Source organism: Panthera leo, chromosome A2, assembly GCF_018350215.1.
Source record: "Panthera leo isolate Ple1 chromosome A2, P.leo_Ple1_pat1.1, whole genome shotgun sequence".
NCBI lineage: Eukaryota > Metazoa > Chordata > Mammalia > Carnivora > Felidae > Panthera > Panthera leo.
In genome coordinates this window covers 95,366,127-95,383,007 of record NC_056680.1, presented here as the reverse complement: position 1 = coordinate 95,383,007, position 16,881 = coordinate 95,366,127, and the positions used below count along the sequence as shown (strand labels likewise).

At 36.5% G+C, this 16,881-nt stretch overlaps 1 pseudogene; it reads left to right on the top strand.

Moving 5' to 3' along the window:
• Window positions 1-353: 353 nt before the first annotated feature.
• LOC122213170 lies at window positions 354-16,471 on the top strand (annotated as a pseudogene).
• The last annotated feature ends 410 nt before the right edge of the window (window positions 16,472-16,881 follow it).

The following is a 16,881-nucleotide window of genomic DNA, read 5'->3' as shown; positions in this document are numbered from 1 at the left end:
CCATTAATGAGGATGAAACATCTCTCTATATATTGACCAGCAGTATCCCGAAGATACAGTTAGTGAATAAAGCAAGTGAAGGAAATTGTGTATATTATGTTGCCCTTTGTGTGAAAAAAAGTGCTTATGTATTTGCTTGGAAGTATTTTTCTGATAGGATATGGAAGAAACTGGTAATGGTAATTTCCTCTCAGGAGGATAATTAGATGGCATGTGTATCTTTTTAAACATTCTAAATTTTATATGAAATTTTTATAATTTTATATATTTTTATATAACCTTTTAAAAATTAGTTGAAATTTTACTTATAAAAATACTAAATAATTTTTCTTTTTCTATATACAGCTATCAGAATGGCAATGCCACTGAACCTACCAGAAAATACAGATGACTGAACAGAAGATATAAATTGATGTTTGGAAAGTCATAGAATTAATCAAAAGCACAGGGAAATCTTGACTGCAAAAGATATGCATAGAGTAATCTTGGAAGTGGTTAACTAAAAATCACCTTGTTGATATGGGCATAGCACATGGATGAGCTATCCATATAGAACAGCTATTCAAATAATTGCAGAAAACATCCTCTGAAGATCTTGGTCAGACATGTAAGAGGGAAAAGGTAGTAAAAATGTTCCTAAAATACAACATTTGATGTAAGAAGAAAATGGAGAAACTTCAAAGCAAAAGCAAAATGATACAGAGAAATCAGTTATGGCTAATGCCTCTACAGTGGGTACAGTCACTAAAAACTGAGTTCATGGAAGATGAAATAGATGACACAAAGGAAAGGCAGCCATCCAGAGAACTGACATGTGTATCATATTTTTTTGATGAATTTGTAATCCATATCACTACAAATCGAATTTTAGTCTACAGCATGAAACAGGACCACCACTCAATCTCACTGATCCAACAAATTAATTCAAAACCTATTTGTGAAAATAGAGAAACAGCTGCAGAAGAGATGTTAAGGTGAAATTTAGCAATGAAGTTTTCCAATTTGCTTCAGGTTGTATGAAAATTCACCTACTAATGGCACCAACCATTCATTTTGGAGTTAAAGGCAAACCCTATGGAAGAATTCTTTACATGAAAGTCACCAATTTCACCAAAGAAGCCCTCATTGACCATTTTAAATTGATGATCCACCAGTATTTTAAAGACCATCAGGTCCAAAAAGCAAAGAAGTACATTTGAGAGCCAAGATTTGTAGACGTTTTACTGCTAAACCGTAGGTATCCTGACAGATTTGTATTGAAGCGAAGGTCATTACAAAGTACTCTGAATATGAACAAGATTATTTCCATACTAAAATGCAAAATCACAACAACAGAACATGGAAACTAAGTCCAAAATATTCAGTCTTCATGTGAGATGGGCCAGCTCTAAAGACATCATGAAAAATAATGCAGATTTCAGAGCATTTAGATTTGAAAGCACTGTCAGAGTCTAGAAAAGAGGCAGAAGAAACATGCAAAGTAAAAACGAATAAAAAAGAGAGTAAGGGACCAACACTTGCTAAATTATTGACAGGAAATCAGGATTTGTTTGATAATTCATTCAAACCACGACTAGTACACATTCTTGTGACAAATAAATGCCATCTGAATCAAATAAAACACTTAGATTCCCTAAAGGAAATTTAATGACTTGCTGTGTTGGAGTTTAATCCTAAATCTGTGAGAAGGGGGGTAGTCAAAGCTTACAAAGAAAGCCAAGAAGCAAATCTTCACTTTCCAAATCTGTATGTGTAGGGGGAAAAAATACAAAATGAGAAGATTTCTAGTCTGAATCTTTATCAACAGCCCAGCTGGATTTTCAGCAATGGCAGGTTAGACCTTAACAGTGAAAAATATAAACACTTAGATCCAAGTTCCTTGCAAAGAGAAAAACTGTTTCTCTTTATTATTCTATTACTCTCTTCCATGGATGACCTAAGAGACCTCCTCCTTGAGACCTTCTGTGCTTTCTACCAAGATCTCAAAGGAATGAAAAATACATTGTATATTTGTGTATACTCACATATGTGTCAAGGATAGAAAGGCCTACTCAAAACAAGACTAATAAACCAGCAAAATGAGCTATCAAGCTAATGTGTTTCTTTTTTTTTATTTTTTTTTATTTTTTTTTTATTTTTTTTTTTAACGTTTATTTATTTTTGAGACAGAGAGAGACAGAGCATGAACGGGGGAGGGTCAGAGAGAGGGAGACACAGAATCTGAAACAGGCTCCAGGCTCTGAGCTGTCAGCACAGAGCCCGACTCGGGGCTCGAACTAACGGACCGTGAGATCATGACCTGAGCCAAAGTCGGCCGCTTAACCGACTGAGCCACCCAGGCGCCCCAAGCTAATGTGTTTCTGACTTAAGTCTTGAAGAAATAAATGGTACTATTCTTCAACTAAAATCTGTCACTCAATCTTTTTGCCATCTATTGGTTCATCTAACTGTCCTTCTAAAAAAAAAAGGAAGAAGTTGTCATGACTGTTCTGGAAATTCTTTGTTAAAGTGAATATGAAGACACTGTCTTAGAGGACAGAAACAAAGTATTTGAATTCTAGGCATCAGAAGAGGAAGACTTCTATCGAGGTGGGAAAGTATCATAGTGGAACTTCAACTTTTTTTCCATCAAAAAGGATAAATATGAAAAACTTGAAGCGGTGGTTCAAAACTGGGCAAATTCTTCTAAACCAATATGTGCCAATAATATTCATTCATAGCATCATCCAGGTTGTGGTGGGACTACCTTGACTCTGTGTATTCTTTGGGAACTAAGGAAGAAATTCAGATGTGCTATGTTGAAAAACAAGACAGGGGATTTTTCTGAAACTGGAGAATAAGTGATTAATTTAAACACCTTTGGGGCAACCAACCATCAGGAAAACTTACTTGAACTGCTCCTTATTGATGATTTAAAGAACAAAATTATGTCTATTTTCTCCAGGCCTCTATTAGCAGTAGCTAATAGTACATTTGATGTGAGAAACCTCCAGTGATCCTAACTTGCATGAAATCACAGACTCCTGTAAAAGGTACAAAGATCTTGGATGGTAATGCTCTAATACAACAACTATCTGTCAAAGAACAGAGCTTAAATTGAAAAAAATTGAAGTGCAGCATAAAAACTTTAAAGATTTTTGTTTCTTCATGATTGTGAAAAGCAATTATAATAGAAAGTACATAGAAAATGTGGCTAGGAATATCCTGAAAAGACAAAATACTTCTACTGGGAAACAAAGCTCTTTTCTTTCCTGACTCTTCCTAATTCATATATGCCTGATACAACCATTTTACTATCATAGTGTGAAAAATTCTTAAGAATCATAAAAAAGAAGGTTTTCTGGGGAACAGAAAAACTTGAAGGCAAGATAGCACCAACTCAAGGCATTAAGGAATCTACTCCTGAAATCATTGTTTCACTATATGCTAACTAATTTGGATGTAAATTTTAAAAAGTAAAAAATAAAAATAAAAAAAAAATTTTTAAAAACAGGAAGGGGGACAAAATAGAAGAGACTCATAAATATGGAGAACAAACTGAGGGTTGCTGGAGGGGTTGTGGGGGGGGAATGGGTAAATGGGTAAGGGGCATTAAGGAACGTACTCCTGAAATCATTGTTTCACTATATGCTAACTAATTTGGATGTAAATTTTAAAAAATAAAAAATAAAAATGAAAAAAAAATTTTTTTAAAAGCACCAACTCTACAATTCAGATAAAAACAGAGGTGGTGGAATGTGGGAAGTACTATGGAGTGCATATTATTCATCCTTTGTATGCCATTTGCTCACTGGAAGAATTGAAGATAAACTCTCTCTCCCAGTTCACCTCTCTGCACAGCCTATCTGCTGAGTTCTGTAGCTCAAGTTATGCGGATTGTTGTGTTAATCCTCAGCTCAATTTTCTAGGTGTTCAAAATGGTTCCGTGCTGATCTAGCTGCGTTTCAGAGATGAGACAAGCTCAGGGACTCCATGCTGCTCTGCCATCTTAATTTCTCCTACTGTTGTCCATTTCTGATCCTTTTTTAGAAAATAAGCATTGGCTAAAACAATGTCCTCATATCTGAGGTCATTTTGATCTTCTCTAAAAATTCCATAACTATCAAGGAAACTGCAACTAGGGCTGGTATTTGCTTGAGATTGTGGTAATTTATTGTCTAGAGATGAGGTCTTACCAGCTTCAAGTAATAAACTTATAGAGATTCACATTCTCTGACTGTAATGCAAGTTTGAAACGGCTAATGAAAATAACCGAATAGAACCACCTCTATATATTTAGAAGTTATATATTTAGAAGTTAAAAAACAAACTCATGAGCTAAAGAGAAAACCAAAAAAGAAATTTCAAAGTGGTTATAGTTGAATAAAAATTTAAACATTACATTTCAAAACTCGTGAGATGCAGTGAAAGTGTTGGATGGTAAGAAATGTATGGCCTCAGGCACCTGGGTGGCTCAGTCAGTTAAGCATCCGACTTTGGCTCATTCATGATCTCACAGTACATGAGTTCAAGCCCTATGTCGGGCTCTGTGCTGACAGCGCAGAGCCTGCTTGGGATTCTCTCTCTCTCTCTCTCTCTCTCTCTCTCTCTCCCTCTCTTTCTCTGCCCCTCCCCCACTTGCTCTCATGCTCTCTCTCTCTCAAAATAAATAAATAAACTTAAAAAAAAACTTAGAAAAAAAGAAATGTATGATCTTAATCACTTATTCCAAATAAGAAAAGAGTGAAAAGTAAACAGGTATAAACTTCAAAAGTTATAAAATAGACAATAAACTCAAAAAAAATATGTGTAATTAAAAAAACAAAATGAGGGGCGCCTGGGTGGCTCAGTCGGTTAAGCGGCCGACTTCAGCTCAGGTCATGATCTCACAGTCCATGAGTTCGAGCTCCACGTCGGGCTCTGTGCTGACAGCTCAGAGCCTGGAGCCTGTTTCAGATTCTGTGTCTCCCTCTCTCTCACCCTCCCCTGTTCATGCTCTGTCTCAAAAATAAATAAACATTAAAAAAAATGAATGAATAAACAAACAAACAAATAGCAGATCAGACCTATAAATACAGTGAACAAACTAATAATTGCTAGAGAGAAGGGGGAGAGGAGATGGGCAAAATGGGCAAAGGGGAGTGGGAGATACAGGCTTCTAGTTATGTAATGAATAAATCACAGGAATAAAAGGCACAGCATAGAAAATATAGTCAATGGTATTGTAATAGCATTGTATGGTGATAGATGGTAGCTACACTTGAAGTGAGCATAGATAGCATAACATAGAGATGTTGAACAGCTACGTTGTACACCTGAAAATAAAATAACACTGTGGTCAACTGTACCCAAATAAAAAATCATTATTAAAAAAATTGTCTTTCTATAAATGAGCCACAAACACATGGACATCAAAATAAAATATCAATACCTTTTGTAATCACTTAAAAAAACCTGAAATGCTTAAGTGTAAGTCTAACAAAACATGTGCATAACTCTTATATTGAAAATTACAAAATGCTAATGAAAGAAATCAGAGTTCTAAATAAATGGAAATACACGCTATTTTCATGAATTAGAAGACTCAATATAGTAACGGTATCTATATATTTTTCCCAAGTTGATATATAGTTTTAATGCAATTCCTATCAAAATCCTCACAAAATTCTTTGTAGATATAGACAAAATTGTTGTAAAATTTATACAGAAAGGCAAAGGAAGTAGCATAGCTAAAAACAATTTTTAAAAAGAAGAATAAAGTGGGAAGAATATATTTGACTTCAAGACTTAGTGATCAAAGCCATGTAGTGTTGGCAGAGAGATAGATACACCAATCAATGGTACACAATAGAGAATTTACACATAGGTAAATACGCTCTACAGATTTTTGACAAAGTCGTGAAAGTAATTCAATGGAGGAAGGATAGCCTTTTTGACAAATGGTGCTAGAGTGATTGGACATCCATAGGTTAAAAAAATGAACTTCAATTTAAACCTCATACCTTATGCAAAAATTAACTCAAAATTAACCAAAGGTTTAGGTTTAATAATAAATATTTTAACTTTATAAAATTATAAACTTTAAGAGAAAAAAGACAGGAGAAAATCTTTGGTATACAGGCAAAGCCTTCTTAATCTTGACATCAAAAGCACCATCCATGAAAAGAAAAATTGATAAACTGGACTTAATCAAAATAAAAAACTTAGTATGAAACATCCTATATGAAGGTGAAAAGACAGGATACAGAATAGAAAAAATATTTGCTAACCACATTATCTGACAAAGGACTAATATCCAGAATATATAAAGAATGCTCGAATCTCAACTGTTAAAAACAAAACAAAACAAAACAAAACAAAACAAAACACCCATTCCAATTAGAAATGGGCGAGGGACATGAAAAGACATTGAAACACTTCATTCAAAGAGGACTATAGATGGCAAATACGCACATGAAAACATGCTCCACATCATTAGCCACTAGGGGAATGTGGACTAAAACCACAATGTGTTATCACTACATACCTATCAGAATGTCTAGCATTAAAAAAAAAAAAATAGTGCCAATACTAAATCCTGGCAGAATGCAGAGAAACTCATGCATCACAGATGGGATATAAAATAATATAGCTACCCTAGAAGACAGTTGGGCAGTTTCTTAAAAACATAACTGTGCAACTAGTATGCAACCCAACAATTGCACTCCTGGGAATTTATCCCAGAGAAATGAAAACTTACGTTCATCCCAAAACCTGCACATAAATGTTTAAAACAGCTTTATTCATAATATTCCCAAACTGGGAACAACCCAGATGTCCGTCAACAGGTAAATAGCTAAACTAGAGAACCCTCCATATGATGAAATATTACTCAGCAATAAAATGAAACAAACTATTTACACACTTAACAAATTGGAGAATTGGCAGAGTATTAAAAAAACCTGATCCCAAAAGCTTATATACTGAGTGGTTCAATTCATGTAACATTCTTGAAGTTATAAAATTATAGAATTGGAGAACAGGTTATTGGTTGCCAGGAGTTAAGCCCCAGTCTGGGGAAGTAGAAAGAAAAATGGGTGTGATTATAAAAGGGTAATAGAAGTGATCCTTGTAGAGATAAAATTATCTGTATCTTGACTATATCAATGGCTCTCTGTATTATTTCTTAACAGCTACATGTGAATCTGTAATATTCCCCTCCAAAGTTTTTTAATTTAAAAAAAGTTAAGAGAATACTATCAATAATTCACACCAACTTTGAAAACAAACAGTAAGTTTATATATAAATTTATATTTACAAATTTATTCACATATATATGTTTATATACATATATATAATTAAGTTTCCTGAAATTGTATGTAAGCCTGTTTGGCTTAACAGTTGTCTTAGTAGAAAGGCTTAAAACCATGATTTCAGTTTCTTTTTATTTTTATTTATTTATTTATTTATTTGAGAGAGAGAGAGAGAGAGAGAGAGAGAGCAGAGGAAGGGCAGAGAGAAGGAGACAGAGAGAATTACAAGCAGACTCCAGGCTGGCAACACAGAGCCCAACACAGGGCTCAAACTCACAAACCACAACATCATGACCTGAACCAAAAGGAAGAGTCAGATGCTCTGAGCCTACTGAGCCACCCAGGCACCCCTCAGTTTCTTTAATAGTGATAAGACTTTTCAAACTTACTTTTTTAGTCAATTTTGTAAGTTTTCTATAATTTAGGTAACCTTGAATAAATGAATTAATATATACGTATATATATGTATATGCACATATGTATGTGTATAACATACATATAATACATATGAAATACATGTATAAATAATATATATGACTTAAAATAACTGTTAATAGCCCCTGGAATGTTATAGCACTGCAGTTCCTTTCCTCTGTGGTAAACTTGGGTGGGATACAGTGAAAAGAGGTGTACTTCCCGGTTTCATACTTCTGGCATTTACAACTTAGAGGGAAAACAGTAACTATAAAGCTCATGGAATTAGTCAGTGCTTGCTAGGCTCTACTGATGGAATGAAGAGAATGACATGCTCAGGTCACTGCAGGGTCTTAGAAGCTAGAGTTCACTGTCTAACACCCCACGGCTCAGCAGTTCTCTAATCTGAACCATTGTTGAAGGTTTTAGAAAAATGAAGAATAATTTCCTCCTCTACTCTATGTTTAGTTCATTATTTTGCATTAGCCAGCATCCAAAACATGTTTGTTAGTTGGTAGATTTTATTCTCCAAAGGTTTTTTATGGTTCTAGTAACTTCCATTTGTCCATGGTTCTGCTCTCCACCTTCTTCACTCTCCTTTCTGCCCAAGATGCTCACCTGTGTGGACCACATCAAAGGCATACTCACTCTCTGGCTTCCAGTTGGGGTTGGCTGTTTAGGAGGCCTCAGTAAGAAACTAAAGGGAAGGGGAAGAGTAAGATATTTATTACCCTGCTTCCTCTTTGCAAAGTCACCTTTCACCTCTTTGCACATCTTTCTGGTTGTGCTCCTGACTAAAGGTAACTACTTCTTCCTAAATTTTTTTTAATGTTTATTTATTTCTGAGACAGAAAGAGAGACAGAGCATGAGTGGGGGAGGGGCAGAGAGGGAGGGAGACACAGAATCAGAAGCAGGCTCCAGGCTCTGAGCTGTCAGCACATAGCCCGACGCGGGGCTTGAACTCACAAACCGTGAGATCATGACCTGAGCCAAAGTCGGTCGCTCAACCGACTGAGCCACCCAGGCGCCCTTTTTTTTTTTGTTTAATTTTTTTTAATATTTATTTATTTCTGAGACAGAGAGAGACAGAGCATGAGTGGGGTAGGGGCAGAGGGAGAGGGAGACACAGAATCGGAAGCAGGTAGGTAATTACTTCTTTCTAGTGAGACTGCTTGACAAGACTCTCTCTCCTTTTGGACTCTAAAACCTCTCCGTGTATTCATTTCTGTAGGCCTCACGGGGAACAACTCCACTGCCATTAAGCTCAGGACAGTGCTTATGGTTTCCTGCACTAACACTTCTGGGTATATTCCCTTAAATTATCTTCCCCAAATTATACTAGTTTGCATGTGCCATCTATTTCCTGCTGGGATCTTACTGATTTATGTATGCTCTTGGCCTTGTCCTGAAGCATCTCCTAGGGGCTGGATGTGATTAACTTGGAATGAGGTCAGCCAGTTCCAAAAGAGATGCAAACCTTAAGGAAACGTCTCATTTTTGGTACTATGAAGCCTAGAGTCTCAGGCTCTCCAAAAATGAGAAAATGGGAAAAATTTGCATCTGCCTCCTTTCTTCTTTCCCACTCCTCAGGTCAGAAATTCTGTATAACCCTCCCTTTACTGACTGCTGACAGTAATTTTATGGAATGTTTTCTAATCCTTGCCCTGAAGAACCCAAAATTTTAGTGGAGGGTCTTTGAGGAAGAAAGTACAGTGAAAATGAAGACAATCTCAGTAGGTACAGCTTTCCATTTTTATCCAGAACACTTTTCATTTTGTTTACAAATGTATATGCTCTTGTCCCATATAAATTTTTATTTGAAAAAAATTTTCATTCCACCAATTAAAAAAAATTTAACCACTGATTTAATTCACTTAAATAGGTAACCACTAACAAATCAAAACACTTTAAGTTTCAAAAAGAAAACTCTTAATGGTAGAACTTCAGGTAATAACAGAACTTCAGGTAGAATTGGTAACACTGTGGAGATTTAGAACCAGGTTATTCCAGTCCAATGTACTTCATGTTATATCTAGTTACTAGGAACAGCCACTCAAAACCCCTGATGATTCATTTCTTTGTCGACAGGGAGGCCTCCTTGCTTATTTACAAATCCCAACCTCCAACTGAGTCAATCTTTATCCATTTATTTTGATCTTCCTCTAGGAACCCTACCCAGGCTATGTGGTAATCAGCCTTCAGCATATGATATCTGGTATAATTTAGTGGCTTTCAATTTGTGAGTCACAGAATCACAGAAACGGAGTTGGAAGAGGTTTGTCAGTGTCACTTAGCCCTGCTCTAATTTCCCTGACAATTCAGGTGGTCACTCAGCCACCTGAATGCTTAGCAGGTAACAGGTAAGGCCCTATTTTGCCAGGCACTCTACGTGTGAGAGAGTTTTCCCTGTATTAATTTCAAAATGCATGTCCCTGTGCATGACACCAGTTAGTGCCAAGCATTCCTTCCAGAACAAAGAATAGGTCCCCTCACTATTTACAAGACAGTTTAAATATTAGCCAACAGTAATCATGTCTTCACTTAAAATAATCCACAAAATCACCCATCATCACCAGATCTAAAATTATGAGGACATGTGATCGTTTCCAGACCCATCGCTATGCTTGTAGCTCATTCCTGGCTGTGCTCCAGTTTTCACTTCATTCTTAAAATTCATGCTCAGGGTAGAACAATTCAGGAGACATGTTCTAACCAGTTGAACCCATAGGCTACTGTGCTATATAAACGTTAAACTGCCTAATGTCACCAAGACTATACCTGTCTTCTTTTTACCAGTCAGTAGACACCATGATCCTGACTGATATTGAATCAACTACAACACTCACATTTTTTTCACGTGAATCCTTACAAAGCCAGGTAACTCCTGTCCTATATTGATATCTGAATTCAAATCTCACAACGTAGACACACTCATCCTAGTATTCAGGTGGGGAAAACTGCACTCAGAGAAGCTAAGTATTTTGCAAAGGTCACACAATTAGTAAGTGGCTTAGCAGAGATTAACTCCAGATCTAAATCTGTATATTTTCCTCATCCATTTACTCCTTATGTGTCAGACATTATTCCAAGCCCTGAGGATAAAGTGCTGATGAAGACATGTCCCTTATGGAAATTATATTCCAGTGAGCAATATGACTTACAATCACAAAAACATTTAAATGCAAGTAGGAATGATACCAAAAAACACAGGAGAGAAAATGAATAGTCAAAAATGTAAACAACCTGGGTGTCTGGGTGGCTCAGTCAGTTAAGTGACTGACTCTTGATTTCAGCTCAGGTCATGATCTCATGGCTCATGAGTTTGAGCCCTGTCCTGTGGGGCTCTGCCTGCTTGGGATTCCCTCTTCCACTTTCTCTGCCCCTCCCCGGCCCACATGCCTGTGCACTTGCTCTCTCTCTTCTCTCTCTCAAAATAAACTTAAAAAATATAAACAGCCAAAACATATCAAATTTTATACTTTAAATGTATACAATTAAGTGTGTGTCACTTAACCCTGAAGTTAAGGGGGGGAAAGTGCAAGGGAGTTCCACTTCCAGTTTAGATGTAGGATAGACCATCCTATGCATGCTAGCAGGAAAACACCAGATAAATTTAAAAGTATTCTTTTCATTAAAATTATAAACAGCAATGGATGCTTTTACTCTGAATGAAGTACATTCTTCAGAGGAGTAAGCTCCTCATACGTGAGCAAAGAATAGCAGTCACTTCTACACCTGGGGGGAAATGATTAGGCCAGGTACAGTCAGAGGAGCAAACTTTCCAAGGACAGGGAGAAACGAATCCCATTTTCAATGACAATGTGGAGGAACATGGCAGATCAGAATCTGGAAGACCTCCAAAAGCAAAAAAAATAAATCGTTTAACCTGTGAATCCTTCCCCATGGTAATTTTTGCTGAGTAAGTGGGACTGGGAACTAGAGTAAAGAACAGACAACAATTTTTCAGTCTCTTGTAGTCTTGTAGTGTTTGAATTCCTGACCCATACTGAACTTGAACTCCATTTTTTTGGTAGTAATAGCATTAAAATTTATTATCTTAACAATTTGTAAGTACCTTGTATCTGTTGAGGTACATTCCTTCTATACCTAATTTGTTGACAGTATTTATCATGAAAGAATGTCAAACTTTGTCAAATGTATCTTTTTCTATATCTATTAATATGTTTATATGGTTTTTATCTTCCATTCTAATATTGTGGTATATTTTATTTTTGATTTGTGTATGTTGAACCATCCTTTCATCCCAAGGATAACGCCACTTGATAATGACGTATAATTCTTTTAATGTGCTGTTGAATTTGGTTTCTAATATTTTGTTGAGAATTTTTACACCTATGTTCATCAGGAATATTGCCCTGTAGTGTTCTTGTAGTGTCGTTATCTGGCTTTGGTATCAGGATAATGCTGGCTTTGTAAAATGAATTTGGGAGTGTTACCTCTGCTTCAATTTTTTGGAAGAGTTTGAGAAGAATTGGCATTAATTTTTCTATACACGTTCAGTAGAATTCACCAGTGAAACCACCTGGGCCTGGATTTTATTGGGGGCTTTCTGATTTTTTACTCAACTCCTTACTCATTATTGGTCTGTTAAGCTTATTTATTTCTTCATGATTCAGTTTTCATAGGTTGTGTGTTTCTAAGACTTTATCTATCTCTTCTACATTATCCAATTTATTGGCTCATAACTGTTTGAAGTAGTCAACTTATGATCCTTTGTATTCTGTAGTACCATTTGTAATGTCTCCTCTTTCGTTTCTGATTTTATTTTTTTGAGTCTTCCTCTTCTTTTCTTAGTCTAGCTAAAGGTTTGTTAATTTTATCTTTCAAAATAAATAAAGCTCTCAGTTTTATTGTTTTTCTGGTCTCTATTTCATTTATTGCTACTCTGATTTTTTGTTGTTATTATTTCCTTTCTTCTGCTAATGTTGGGGTTAGTTTGCTCTTCATTTTCTAATCCTCTGAGGTGTAAAGTTCAGTTATTTTTTTGAGATGTTTCTTTTTTCTTAAGTCAAACATTTATTGTTATAACTTCCCACTGCTTTTTGCTACATATCATGAGTTTTAAATTTTTGCATGTTGAATTTTCAAATTTGCATATTGACTTTTTGGATTTTTGTATGTTGTGTTTACAATTTCACTTGTCTGGGGATATTTTTTATTCCCATTTTTATTTCTTCTTTTACCCCTTGGTTGTTCAGGAGTGTGTTGTTTAATTTCCACTTACTTGTGAATTTTCCAGTTTCCTCCTGTTATTGATTTCTAGTTTCATACCATTTTGGTCAGAAAAGATACTCAGTATGATTTCAATCTTTAAATTTGCTAAGACTTGTTTTGTAACTTAACATATGCTCTATCCTCAAGAATGTTAAATGTAAACTTGAGAAGAATGTGTGTTTTGCAGCTGTTGGATGAAATGTTATGTATATTCCTGTAAGGTACATTTGATCTAAAATATATTTCAAGTCCAATGTTTCCCTATCAATTTTTGGTCTATACGATATGTCTATTTTTGAAAGTGGTATATTGAAGTCCCTTACTATCATTGTATTGTTATTTTTCCCTTCAGATCTATTAGTATTTGTTTAATATATTTAGGTGCTCTGGTGGCAGATGAATATTTAGAAAAATGAATTTCAGGGGCACCTGGGTGGCTCAGTCAGTTAAGTGTCTGACTCTTGGCTTTGGCTCAGGTCATGATCTCATGGTTCATGGGTTCGAGCTCTGCATTGGGCTCCATGCTGACAGTGCAGAGTCTGCTTGGGAATCTCTCTCTCCCTCTCTCTCTGCCCCTACCCTGCACAGTCTCTCTGTCTCAAAATAAATAAATAAACATAAAAAAAGAAAAATGAATTTCAAAATAATAAAAATTTTTTTAAAAAATCTATGAAAGTAAAAGTACAGTCTAAGTGGGAGATAATCCTAAGACAGGATATTAGAAGCTATAAAAGAAAATATGCATACATTTGTCTATGTAAAAGCAAAATAGGTTTTTACTCGTTCCAAGACTGTTGAATTCCTATTCTGCATTAGTTCTAGACGGTAGGAATGTAACAGTGAACAAAACACAAAATTATCTGCCCTCTCAGAGCTTGGATTTTACTAGAGGGAGTCAGAAAATAAACAAATAAGCTTATTATTTAGTATATCCCTAGTGTAAGCCTAAGAGAAAAATAAAGCAGAGAAAGGATATAAGGAATGGCAGGCCGGAGAGTGTGGATGAAAAGTTCATTACAATTTAAAACAGTAGGTTCAGGAAAGGTGTCACTGAAAAGGTGATTAAAGTAAACTGAACCCTAGCTTTGAAGGAGATAAGGGAGCAGGTCATGTAGAATCCATCAAGCAGAAAAGACAGTAAGCACAAAGACCACGAAGCAGGAACAGGCTGGAAATATCTGAAGAACAAAAAGGAAGCCAGTGTAACTGGAGCAGAATAAGCAAGTGGGAAAATGAAGGGCATGAAGTTGGATGGTAGATGGAAGCCAGACCTGATGAGTTTGCATAAACCATGATAGGACACTGGATTTTACTCTGGGTAAGATAGAAACCATTGAGTCCCTCTGCTTGCTTTTATCAAAAATTATCACATTAGCAAAGTTTTGTTGAAAGCAGCAATCTTTTTTATTTTCTCAAGACTTTGAGAGTAGACTAGGGGTAGAGGAGAGGGTGGGCAGGAACAAGGAGGGAGATAGGGAGACAAGCTATGGGCCATGGGCCATTGTGATTATCCAAGCCAGAGAAGATGGTGACAAAAAGTAGTCAGATTCTGGTGTATTCTTAAAGTGTAGTCGACCGAATTTACTGCCAGATTCAATGCTGGTTGGGAGAGAATGAGAACAGTAGATGATGATTCTAAGAGTTTTAGCCTAATTGGAAAGATGGAGTTTCCAGGTATTTATTTTGAAAGAGAGAGAGCACATGAGTGGGTTAGGGCAAAGAGAGAGAGAGAGAGAGAGAGAGAGAGAGAGAGAGAGAGAGAGAATCCCAAGCAGGTTCCACACTGTCAGTGCAGAGCCCTGCTAGGGTCTCAAACTCATGAACCATGAGATCATGACATGAGACGAAATCAAGAGGCAGATGCTTAACCAACTGAGCCACCCAGGCACCCCAAGATGGAGTTTGCAATAACTGAAATGGGAAAGACTGCAAATAGAGGTGATATTGAGGGAAGATCAAGAATTTCATCTTGGCCATAGCAGGTCTAAGATGCATATAAAAGCAGAGACATCCAAGTGAAGATGCTGAGTAAGCAGAGGGATAAATGAGCTCTATATATGTAAATGTTTGTATATATGTAAAAGTATGATACAGGAATATTTTATACATTGACAAGAACAAGACCCCCCCTCCAAAAAAATCCAGTATAAAAAGGGATGAATGAAACAATAAATTACAGAAGGAGAAATCAGAATGTTCAACAAACATATGAACAGATGCTCAAAGTCAGTAGCAGAAAGAAAAATGTGAATCTCAATATAACAAAGAGATAATGAATCACACCTATCAGATCGGCAAAATTTTTGAAAGATTGTCAGTAGTACGTGTTGGCAAGGACGTAGAACAAAGGGAACACTGGTCCACTGCCAATGGAAATGAAAATTGGAACAAGCACTAGTGCAATCATTTATCAATACACTACAAGCTGAAGATGTGCATGTTCTAGTCCAGCAATTCCACTTCTAATTATATTCCCTTCAACCACGGATCTTCAAACCAGAGTACCTGTGTTTTTGTGGGGTAGATGGAAGCCTTTCAATGCATACCAGGGCATGGGAAAATAAATGAGTTTTAGACTTTTAATTTTCATATCTATTCTTTCCTAAAAGTGATCTACATAAAAACAATGCCTGCTCCATTCACTCTAAGACTCATATAATTTGTTCTGTTCGTCCAACCCTTTTCACAAACATCCTTCCCACTCTACAATGCTCAGAGTATTGACTTACCAGAGCAAACCACTCCAGAGCCCTGTTTTCCTTTGCTACAATAACTGGTAACACCCCAGATAGAAGCAGCTCTTTCAGCCTGGGGCCCAAAGTGGAGATAATGTACAGCAGAGCCCAGCTAATCCAAGAATGCAGGTTGAAAGATAATGAAACTTTGTTGTTTGAAGCCACTGAAATGTGCGGGTTGTTTGTTACTACAACATAAATTGCCTATCCTGGCTGATACAGAGACATGGCTCTTCCCTTTCTAAATTTTATTATGGGGTCCAGCCCAAATGTAAAAACCTCAGGGGCACCACATAAAGAAGCAGTTTGAGTTATTGGTTTCTTCTTTAATGATTGACTAATGTACTGTAATCCAAAGGTCTTTTTGTGCCTTATGCATATTTGTTTTAAGATAGAGAAGCAGAGTGTTAAGAACAGGATATTTTGGCCCATGCTAGAATGTCATGAACTTACATAGTGGTGTAGGAAGATGGGATAAATGACGTTCATTTTAATGATTTCATCCGTTTGGCCACTCTCCTGTTACCGCACAATCCTTCCTGAAGAAAGTCCCATAAGAGTCATGCAAGGAGAACATTAGTAAGAAATAATGAATGCCAAAAGGGGTCTTCCCACATATTTATGTGTAATTTACTCTTAGCAACTAGTCTCAAAATCCTCGGAGGTGCCTTCATTTGAAAAGAAAGGAGTCTTTAAACTGAAAGCTGAAGCAGAGCAAGGAAGTGATGCTGCTTCATTTACAAGAAACCGGAAAGATGTTCAGAACTACTTCACGTTTCAAAATTTATGGCATGGAATTAGGAATGACAACTGAATGGCTATCTTTCAGGTTCGATGTACGTTGTTTGATATAAACTTACTGTGCCTCTTACTACCTGTGTAAGTGTTCAAGGTGCTTCTCTGTGCCTTGGTCTCCTTGGCTATAAAATGGGGATAAATTGGGGCACCAGGGGGTTCAGTTGGTTGAGCGTCTGACTTCGGCTCAGGTCTTGATCTCATGGTTCATGGGTTCGAGCCCCACACCAGGCTCGCTGCTGTAGGCATGGAGCCCGTTTTGGATCTTCTGTCCCCTCTCTCTCTCTCTCTGCCCCTTCCCTGCTTGCACTCTCTCTCTAAAAAATAAATAATCTTAAAAAAAATGGGGATAAATTACAGGAGGTATCTCACAGGATTGTTATGAGAAATAGATCAGTTAACATTTGCAGAATACTTGGAACAGAATAA